The 10309-nt window shown below is 40.8% G+C and overlaps 1 protein-coding gene across 2 annotated transcripts in view; it reads right to left on the reverse strand.

Annotated features, from left to right (window-relative positions):
• The window catches only part of AQR (aquarius intron-binding spliceosomal factor), a 124608-nt gene that overhangs the window by 108578 nt on the left and 5721 nt on the right, over nt 1-10309 (reverse strand). For both annotated transcript variants that reach the window (XM_017894282.1, XM_017894283.1), the window contains 2 exons: nt 10006-10045; nt 1653-1688 (listed from right to left, as the gene is read on the reverse strand). The gene's annotated coding sequence lies outside the window, so the exon portion shown is untranslated. The remainder of the gene's footprint in view (nt 1-1652; nt 1689-10005; nt 10046-10309) is intronic.

Consider the following 10309-nt stretch of genomic DNA (forward strand, 5'->3'; position numbering starts at 1 on the left):
CAGCTATTAAAAATTTTTCACTGTCAGTTTTGATGCTGCTGCTACAGGGGAGAAATCAGAGCCTCGTTAGCAAGAGAAACTAAGCCAAAGGACTTTGATGGCCATGGAGAAAAAAGGGTAACTTAGCTTTCCCTGTCTTACTGTTTTTCCCTAAAAGAAGCAGCACAGCCAGGCGCGGTGGCTCACGCCTATAATCCCAGCACTTTGGGAGGCCGAGGTGGGCAATCACGAGGTCAAGAAATCGAGATCATCCTGGCCAACATGGTGAAACCCCGTCTCTACTAAAAATACAAAAATTAGCCAGGCATGGTGGTGCACACCTGTAATCCCAGCTACTCAGGAGGCTGAGGCAGGAGAATCACTTCTACCTGGGAAGTGAAGGTTGCAGTGAGCCGAGATCGTACCACTGCACTCCAGTCTGGCAACAGAGCAAGACTCTGTCTCAAAAAAAGAAAAAAAGTTTCACTGTCATTGATGCTTTCAATCTGTTTTGTTGCTTTCTCCTTCAATTCCTGCAATTCTCTTGGTTTCTGGACTCTAGAATTCTGGTTAATCCTAATTGCATATTGGTAGCCTCTTGATTTTAATCTGTCTCGCTGAAAGGAGGCACGATACGATGGAAAGAGCATATTTATCTCAGGGCCAGATGGGTCCAGTTTCTAGCCTCAGTTTCCTCCCCTATAAAATAAGGAAGATCTTACTGGTGTTGTTGTGAGGATTAAATAAGATCATTTAATAATAATACAGTCCTTAGGATACAGGTGGCACTCAACTTACTAGTTAATTCATAATAAATTTCATTTTCTCTCTATAAAAATGATAAGACCATCTCCTTCATGTCATTTTTTTGTGAGGATCAAATCTGTGGATGCAGGAGTAACAATTATTAACACATAGGCCCTGACCTCTGATGTAAACCAGATGTCAAGGAAGTGTAGAGAAGTGGAAAACCATGAGATTTGGCATCAGACATTGGTATCCCAGCTCTGCCAATTACTTAGAGCAAAGTATTTAACCTCTCTGATCTCAGCTTCTGTTTCCAGTAAATGCTGAGGATAGTACTCACTTCACAGGATTGTTGTGAGTACTCTGTATGTAAAATGCTTAACACTGTGGTGAGCACAAAACAGGTGTTCTGTTTGAGAAATGGTAAATGTAGCTATCATCAACAACAATCCTGGCTTTTACTTTCAGCATACTGGCTAGACCTGGTTGTAACATAATCTAATCTACTTTTGCAATCTAAAATTCATACATTATCTTTTGTCTGAAATATTTATATTACTAGTAGCTAGACTGGAACAATGCTACCTTGATGATAACATTTTAGCTTGGCAGGGAAAAAAAGCAGCTATAGAACATACTCTATTTCCACTGATCACTAGAGAAACCAAGTTTGAGTTCAGAAATTATTCACCACATGCTACCTTAACAAGTAAGAAAAAAATCAAAATACAAGTTATTCTGACAATGGGCCATCATCTTTGAAAACAAAGGCTATTATACACATATTCCAAAATAAGTCAATCACAGAAATACATATCTTCACAGATTTAGATTTTCTTAGTCACTCACAGAAATACACAGAAAATTTAGCTAAAACTGAAATCACATTGTTATCTTTTTCATCAATGGAATGCCTTATGACTTACCTAAATTCCAAAAGCATTATCTTTCTAATAGCAAACCTGAAAACATAAAAATAAATAAAATGTTTAAAACAGAGAATACAAACATTTCGGAATTATTAACCCAAATGCATTTAGGGATGTTGTGTTTTCCTATCAACTCACCTATCAAAATTCATAATATCAGATCACAACTTCCTATGTCAGTTCAACTTCTTAAGCACTGACCAACATGTTTTCATTTAATACTCAAATGGAAACATTTTGCTAAAGAGTCATGCCTTCCTAAAAGCACACAGGACACATATGTTTACTGCAAATGTGAAAATCAGATGTTTCACTTGCTTCTTAGTGTTGACAGTGAGCTTAAAATACTAAAATATTGTGGAAAAAATATCAGATATTTGTCTTTAATATACTGTCTTTTTAAAATAGAATTACTTTGTTTTATATGAATAAACAATGATATAGTCATGTTTGTCCAAAATATGTTGTCCCGAAGCAGATACAAATGGCCGCTAATTTAGTTTTATCATTTCATAATATTGGAAATAGATCAGAACACTGTCACTAGATAACAGTTTCCAGCTTTGAAAATTAAATGTCCATGTATTATGAATTTATAATGCCCCAGGAAACCATTATCCTGTCAAAATCCTATTCTACTGACTTCTGATTTCTTATATAGTTTCACTGAGCATACAATGTCACAAAACTTCGGCGAGAATGAAATGAAGGTTTTTACTATGCAAAAGCACTAAGACAGAATACTGCCTAACTACTGGCTTCTACAGCCAGCCAAGATGTTGAGTGGATAGGCCATCTTGAGTGACACACTCTAGATCTCCAACTGCAGACATTTCACTTGAATTAACTGTATGTTAGACAACAGAATTCACTGACTGCCCACTATACACAAAACTCTACATTTAATTTCTTCAGTCACAAACAGGACCTCATGATAAAAAAGAGAAAATCCTGGCTCATGAGATAGAATACCAGTGTTCTAGTAATGACTCAGTGTTACTTTGACAGTGTCTTTTAAACATTCTTTTTCTATTTTTTTCTTTTTTATTGAGACAGAGTCTTGCTCTATCGCCCACCCTGGAGTGCAATGGTGCGATCTTGGTACACTGCAACCTCCGCCTCCCAGGCTCCCGAGTAGCTGGGATTACAGTCACGTGCCACTGCACCCGGCAAACGTTTTGTATTTGTAGTAGAGACAGGGGTTTCCCCATGTTGCCCAGGCTGGTCTCGAACTCCTGAGCTCAGGTGATCCACCCACCTCAGTCTCCAAAAATGCTAGGATTACAGGCGTGAGCTACCACACCTGATGTCTTTTAAACATTCTGCAATTCAGTTTCCTCATGTATAAAAATGGTAGAGCAGCCAACTTTCCTTTATAACTACAGAAGTGAAAAATAAGTCTTTTTTATTTTTCCGGAGGCAGAGCTTGCTCTATTGCCCAGGCTAGAGTACAGTGGCACAAACACAGCTCACTGTAGTCTCAATCTCCCAGGCTCAAGCCATCCTCCCAACTCAGCGTCTCAAATAGCTGGGACTACAGGCACGTGCTACCACGTCCAGCTAATTTTTTTGATTTTTAGTAGAGATGAGGTCTCACTATGTTGCCCAGACTGGTTTCAAACTCCTGAGCTCAAGTAATCCTCCCACCTCGGCCTCCCGAAGTGCTGGGATTACAGGCATGAGCCACCATGCCTGGCCTTGAAAAATAAGTCTTGATGTGTCAAAATAAAGCAAAAGCAGTCTGAAAAACATTCAATTCCTCTTCTAGCAATCTCAGTGGTATTCATTAAATTTGGAGTTTTATACTTTTGCCAATGAACTCTCTGAGACAGATAAAGTGAACAGCTTAACTGAAAGTGTACTTATATAAAACAGGTCCATGAACTAGACACCACGTCAGAAGAATTTTAAAGATAAGTATGGAAGGCTGGGCACGGTGGCTAATGCCTGCAATCCTAACACTTTGGGAGGCCAAGGAGGGTGGATTACCTGAGCTCTGGGATTCGAGACCAGCATGGGCAACACGGTGGAACACCATCTCTACTAAAATACAAAAAATTAGCCGGGTGTGGCAGCATGTGCCTATAGTTCCAGCTACTCAGGAGGCTGAGGCAGGAGAATTGCTTGAATCCCCGGAAGGGGGCAGGTTGCAATGGGCTGAGATCGTCGCCACTGCACTCCAGCCTGGTTTGACAAGAGCTGAGATTTCCCATTCAAAACTAAATATGGCCGGGCGCGGTGGCCTCAAGCCTGTAATCCCAGCACTTCTGGAGGCCGAGATGGGCGGATCACGAGGTTCACGTGAGTTCAAGACATCCTGGCTAACACGGTGAAACCCTGTCCTCTACTAAAAAATACAAAAACCAGCCAGGCGAGGGTGGTGGGCGCCCTGTAAGTCCCCAGCTACTCGGAGAGGCTGAGGAGGAGAATGTGTGAACCTACGGAGCTTGCAGTGAGCTGAGATCCCGCCACTGCACTCCAGCCTGGCGGGCGACAAGCGAGACTCCGTCTCAAAAATAAATAAATAAATAAATAAATAAATAAATAAATAAAAAAGAAGTATGAAAAGTTACAAACAATAACCACAAATATAAATAATTTGAAGGATTTTTGGACAGTTTTTTTTTTAAGTTACCAGTATTTACTGAGAGCATGCATTATGCCTGGCACTATGCCAAGGACTTAACATGCATTTCATTAAATCCTTCCAAAGCTGAATAATTTATGTATGACAAACTGGGTCTATTACTGTATCATTAAATATGATTAAATATGATAAGAAAAAAGAGAAGGGGCTGCACAAATGAGAGTTCTTTTCTACTACATTCCCACCTACCCCAACAACTTCCTCTTCTGAGACATGACTGTGTGAAACATGAGGTCTGGAGCTGTGGCATCCCCACCACAATCATACGGAAAAAATCAATAAAACCTTTTGACAAGACAAAGGCCTTGACATTATTAACTTCTGAGCTAGTTACTTCTAGATCTATTAAGTAGATGATTAAAACCATAAATAATAACAGTGAACAAAAGAAGCCAGCCACACCAGGCACAGTGGCTCATGTCTGTAATCCCAGCACTTTGGGAGGCCGAGCATGCAGATTACCTGAGGTCAGGAGTTCGAGACTAGCCTGACCAATATGGTGAAACCCCATCTCTACTAAAAATACAAAAAATTAGCCGGGCATGGTGGCGGGCACCTGTAATCCCAACTACTCGGGAGGCTGAGGCAGGAGAATTGTTTGAAGCCGGGAGGCGGAGGTTGCAGTGAGCAGAGATCATGCCACTGTGCTCCAGCCTGGGCGGCAAGAGTGAAACTCCATCTCAAAAAAAAAAAGAAGCTAGCCACAAAAGAATACATAGTGTGTGATTCTATTTATTTATTTAAAGTTGAAAAAGAACCAAAATTATAGTGTTCTTGTTTGCATACTTACATATTACAATGATAAAAAAAAGGAACAAGCAGAGAGCTTCTGCAACGCTGACAATGCTCGTGGAGTTTTTCGGCCTAGGTGGTGGTTATGAGTTATTACTATAATTCGTAAGTCTGCACATTTGTTTTACACTCTTTTCTGTATTACATTTCATAATAAAAGAGTCCATACATTTTTTTTTTTTTTTTTTTTTTTGAGATGGAGTCTCGCTCTGTCGCCCGGGCTGGAGTGCAGTGGCCGGATCTCAGCTCACTGCAAGCTCCGCCTCCCGGGTTTACGCCATTCTCCTGCCTCAGCCCCCCGAGTAGCTGGGACTACAGGCGCCAGCCACCTCGACCGGCTAGCTTTTGTATTTTTTAGTAGAGACGGGGTTTCACCGTGTTAGCCAGGATGGTCTCGAACTCCTGACCTCGTGATCCGCCTGTCTCGGCCTCCCAAAGTGCTGGGATTACTGGCTTGAGCCACCGCGCTCGGCCTGAGTCCATACATTTCAAATAAAAATAAACACTTTGGCAAAAGTAAATTACTCTGTAAATCACTCTTTTTGAGAGCATAAAAACCACTCAGTTGATTCATAACAGGATTACACATCACACCAAAGTGTACTAGTTAAGAGGTTTCTAGAAGGCAAAGGACTCTTATTTAAGAACAGAGTATTCAAGGCCAGGCACGGTGGCTCACACCTATAATGCCAGCACTTTGGGAGGCTGAGGTGGGCGGATCACCTGAGGTCAGGAGTTCGAGACTAGCCTGGCCAACATGGTGAAACCCTGTCTCTACTAAAATACAAAGAATTAGCAGGGCACGGTGGCACATGCCTGTAATCCCAGCTACTCAGGAGTCCGAGCCAGGAGAATTGCTTGAACCCAGGAGGCAGAGATTGCAGTGAGTCGAGACTGTGTCAATGCACTCCAGCCTGGGCAACAAGGGTGAAACTCCATCTCAAAAAAATAAAAGAGGGCCGGGCGCGGTGGCTCAAGCCTGTAATCCCAGCATTTTGGGAGGCCGAGACGGGCGGATCACGAGGTCAGGAGATCGAGACCACCCTGGCTAACACGGTGAAACCCTGTCTCTACTAAAAAATACAAAAAACTAGCCGGGCGAGGTGGCGGGCGCCTGTAGTCCCAGCTCCTGGGGAGGCTGAGGCAGGAGAATGGCGTGAACCCGGGAGGTGGAGCTTGCAGTGAGCTGAGATCCGGCCACTGCACTCCAGCCTGGGCGACAGAGCAAGACTCCGTCTCAAAAAATAAAAATAAAAAAATAAAAAATAAAAATAAAAAAAAATAAAAAAATAAAAGAACAGAGCAGAAAAATAAAAAAAAAAAGAACCAGGGAACGAGGATTCAATACCTGGTGTGCGTCTACTGGGAAGCATCTTGGGCAAGTTATTTAACCTATCTACTTCAGTTTCCTTATCCATCAAATGAGGATAATAATAGTGTTATAGGGTTGTTGTGGGAATAAACGAGCTAGATGCTTATAGCAGAATGCAAGGTGCTTAAAGCAGAATCTGGCACATAGTAAGCACTTAACTATTATTTTAAAAATATTTTAAAAATCAAACTTGGATTAAGAATTCATTAAGATAAGCCTGCCAAATCTGATAATGGCAAGAACAGCAAAAATGAATCAATTGTGTAATGTAACATACAGTAACATGGCTGTTACATCAAGCCATTCCCCCAGTACTGAAAATGCCATAAGCGCATAGCGCAGCAAAATAATTTCCTCAGGATCTAGCCTAGACAATTGGTCACTTAAATTTTTTTTTTCTTTTTTGAGACAGTCTCGCTCTGTCACCCAGGCTGCAGTGCAGTGGCACAATTTCAGCTCACTGCAACCTCCGCCTCCCGGGTTCAAGAAATTCTTCTGCCTCAGCCTCCCGAATAGCTGGGATTACAGGTGCATGCCACCACACCCAGCTGATTTTTATATTTTTAGTAGAGATGGGGTTTTACCATGTTAAATTTTTAAATACATACTACAGTCTATGTATTACAGAAGGACACTTAGAAATAAAAAATGTGGGTCGGGTACGGTAGCTCATGCCTGTAATCCCAGCACTTTGGGAGGTCGAGGCAGGCGGATCACCTGAAGTCGGGAGTTCAAGACCGGCCTGACAAACGTGGAGAAACCCCATCTCTACGAAAAAATATAAAATTAGCCGGGTGTGGTGGAGCATGCCGGTAATCCCTGCTACTCGAGAGGCTGAAGCAGGAGAATCACTTGAACCCAGGAGGCGGAGGTTGCAGTGAGCCGAGATTGCGCCATTGCACTCCAGCCTGGGCAACAAGATCGAAACTCCGTCTCAAAAAAACATGAAAAAATAATAATAATAATAAACGTGTACAAGATAAGAAAATGACTGTTAAAAGTGCCACAATAAACCTTAGCCATGCCAAAGACAGCTACTTCTTTCAGAGCTAAGAATAACATAGGGGCTGGGTATGGTGGCTAATCCCTATAATCCCAGTACTTTGGGAGGTCAAGGCGGGCAGACTGCTTGAGCTCAGGAGTGAGAACAGCCTGGGCAACATGGTGAAACCCTGTTTCTACCAAAAATACAAAAAGAATTAGCTGGGCATGGTGGTTTGCACCTGTGGTCCCAGCTACTCGGGAGGCTAAGGTTGGGGGATCGCTTAAGCCCAGGAGGCAGAGGTTGCAATGAGCTGAGATCACACCACTGCACTCAAACCTGGGTGAAAGAGAGCAACCCTGTCACACATACACACACAAAAAGTAGCCAAATGTATACAGCTTAAAAATCATTAGCAGCTTTTGGTTGTTATAAAAAATCACCTCTGAAGAAGAAATATTAATAGCAAGGGTTTAAATGAAAAAATAAACAATCACTTTCCACTGGAGTGAAAACCTATTCTGAAGATTCAAAATAATTTTCAAATTAGTATAACCTTAATATAGAAGAAAAAAATGATACTAGAATAAATCCAGCCACTCGTCTTTTGTTTTCTCAAGAAATTTCATTCATACTCACCTTCAGACCAACAGGCCATATGTTACAAATCTGCTCAAATGGCCTACCTCCAGCAAGAATTTGACTAATTATTCTGAAATACCAGCCCTTGTTATTATCCTCTAACCACACTTTAATTCATAGCACTTACTATCTCCTGACATTACATTATATATAGATATATATATAGACACATATATCTGTCTGTGTGACCCACTAGAATGTAACCTCCAGGAGAGCAGGGACTCTATCTCCCCTGTTTTCTGTTGTACTGTTAGCATCGAAATGGTGGCTAATACAAAGTAGGCTCAACTCAGTCTCTTTTTGTTGTTCGTCTTGAGACAAGGTCTCACTCTGTCACCCAGGCTGGAGTGCAGTGGTACAATTGTGGCTCACTGCACCCTTAACTTCCTGGGCTCAGGTGATCCTCCCATCTCATCTTCTTGAGTAACTGAGCTACAGCCATACGCCACCATGTCCAGTTAATTTTTTGTATTTTTTCTAGACACAGGGTTTTGCCATGTTGCTCAAGCTGGTCCTGAACTACTTACTGGGCTCAAGCAATCCGCCCACCTCGGCCTCCCAAGGTGCTGGGATTACACGTATGAGCCACCATACCCAGCCAACCCAATCTCTTTTGAGCTATACACCTGGATACCCAACTGCTTATTCCATATCTCCATCTTTATGGCTCTTACGTAGCTAGAATTCCAGATATCCAAAAGTGAAATAATGATCTACACCCAATCCTATCCCCAACAACGTGGCAAAAGTCAGTAATAGCATCACTAATCACTCAGCAACTTAAGCAAAAAATTTTAGGGTCTTCTTTGATTCCTCCTTTTCCCATATCTGCCACATCCAAACATCAAGTCTTTCCACTTCTATCTTTCTCAAATGGACAATTTCTCTCCCAACTTTCCACGCAAGTCAAATCTATGACATCTTGAAGCTGACTACTACAATGCTCATCTAACTAATTCCCTTACTCTTGCTACCTCCAAATCCAAATTCTTGCTGGGTGCAGTGGCTAATGCCTGTAATCCCAGCATAGCACTTTGGGAGGCTGAGGCGGGTGGATCACGTGGGGCCAGGAGTTTGAGACCAGCCTGGCCAACATGGTGAAACCCTGTCTCAAAAAAAGTAGAAAAAAAAAAATTCTCTTTTTCAAATACCACTGTGCTTACAACTCTTCTTAATTCCTACTGTTTTCCAAATAAAGGACAAAATCCTGAAGATGGCCTTTGACTCATTCAGTCAAATATCTTTTTAAAATACTCACTGGGCATACATGTCTGCAGGTGCATATATAAAAAGATGCCTAAGACACATTACTAAATTTTTTAAAAGAAGCATAATGAAAAAATAGCATGTAGAGTACAAACCCTTTTGTGTTTGAAAAAACATGAAGGGGTGGGGAATAGAACAGATGTATATGAATCATATACATGAACCAGGGATTAGGGGCAGAAAAGATGATTTATTGAAACTTACCCCTTACAGTATATTGCTCAAAAATAATTTTTATCACTTGTGTTTATTATTATACATTTTATATATTACATACATATGCTGCAGTATTGTAAATTTAATATTGTCTTACTTTCATAACTTTTAAAGAATATTTTTAAAAGGTGAATCAGAAATAAGAAAATTAATACTAGTTGAACTGAAATAAAACCTTCATGTTTACTTTTCTCAAATTCCATCTAAATCCAAATAAACACTATGGGATTTGATACCTCTAATCTGAGCCAAAAGTTATTAGGCAAAAAATAATTTATGACTCTTCAGCACGTAAAGTTTTTCTAGTCACCATTTCCCTGATGACCATTTTGAAACAGAAAAAAAGGTTCAAGTTATGACCACATAGAAATTCAGCCAAGATCCAACTTGGTCCACCCCAATCACATTGCATAAAATTTAAACTCATTCCTACCTTGATTTGACAATCTCTTTTCATATATATCTTCAATAACCTGTTAACAAAATATAAAATGTAGTATCTCAACAACTTTTTTCAACCCTAAATTGACAGTTTTTAATGAGTGAGATTATATAAAATAAGTTGGTTTAGGAAAGCCATCAAATATCACTGCTATTGAAATAACAAGAGATTTTAAAATAAATCCTATTATATTTCTCAAGATGTGAAATTAACAGAAAGCAAAGTAGAAAAAATAAATAGGCCGGGCGCGGTGGCTCAAGCCTGTAATCCCAGCACTTTGGGAGGCCGAGGCGGG

The sequence above is a fragment of the Rhinopithecus bieti genome, unplaced genomic scaffold, assembly GCF_001698545.2.
Source record: "Rhinopithecus bieti isolate Rb0 unplaced genomic scaffold, ASM169854v2 scaffold_23748, whole genome shotgun sequence".
NCBI lineage: Eukaryota > Metazoa > Chordata > Mammalia > Primates > Cercopithecidae > Rhinopithecus > Rhinopithecus bieti.